This window comes from Mus caroli, chromosome 19 (assembly GCF_900094665.2).
Source record: "Mus caroli chromosome 19, CAROLI_EIJ_v1.1, whole genome shotgun sequence".
Lineage (NCBI taxonomy): Eukaryota > Metazoa > Chordata > Mammalia > Rodentia > Muridae > Mus > Mus caroli.
In genome coordinates, this window is record NC_034588.1 from 8949142 (window position 1) to 8950179 (window position 1038).

At 42.6% G+C, this 1038-nt stretch overlaps 1 pseudogene; it reads left to right on the plus strand.

The window, feature by feature from the left end:
• LOC110285983 overlaps positions 1-1038 on the plus strand; it is a 214154-nt pseudogene that overhangs the window by 203219 nt on the left and 9897 nt on the right.

Sequence of the window (1038 nt, forward strand, 5' to 3'; positions counted from 1 at the left end):
AAAAAAAAAAAAAAAAAAAAATGAAAATAGAAGTTTCTCCTGAACCAAACCATTCCGTAACCGAAGTTCAGGGGCAGATAAGTTTTGAGTCTGCCAGCCATTCCTAGGCAATGTTAGCAACCTTCCCATTCTTCATTCCAAGGATGCTGCATTAACTGGGCTGGTTGCTCCAGACACTGAAAGTAGTGGCCATTGATTTCTATTTTCCCAGTACTTCTTTCACCAATACTGCCATAATTACAAAGTTGGAATCCAAGCTGGCATCTAAGAAATTGCAGGTGTTGCTCTGTGGTGAGGATTCGTGTATTGTCACCTCATAATGTTTACAAGGCAGCTTTCCAAAGTCAAGACAGTCCATCTCATGCTTGTTCAAGTTTCCCTTGCCTGTATCATTACCACATTTTCTGCTTAGAAACTAGTAATGTTTCTATTTATATATTCAATTAACTGAATTCTAGTAAAGGAAGCACCCTACAGTAGTCTCAGCCCTTTGTACAGATGGCAGTTCCATTGCCAGGGGAGGTTACAGGACACCTAAACCTCACTCCACCTATACAAAGCTGGTTCAAAATCAGAAAAGACTAAGTTCAAGGCTTTGGCTTCAAGTCCTGGACCTCAATTCCATGACTTGAGTATATCTTCCTCTTTTCTTTTCCCATTCTAAAGCCACACAGCTCCCATAGAAACCAAAGTGTATAATGCAAATAAACAAGGCGGTCCTTAAAAGATCAGAAATAGCACATTTACATACTAGGGAACAGTTAACAGGAAGCTTAAGATGAGGCTATTTCTAGTGTCAGCCATTGACCTTCAATACATCACACAAGATGTTTACTGGGAAACTATATGGACACCTAGGATTTCAGTTCAGGAAAGACTGGTCAATGGATCTTTCATTTATTAATCTCCATGAAAAACTCTGACACTGGGAAGCAGAAACCGGCCTGAGTAGGACCACAAGCCTCATCCGGCCGGATCAGCACGGGGTAGCGGGAGCGCAGGGTTGCCTGACACCCGCCAGCTACCCACGACCCCCGC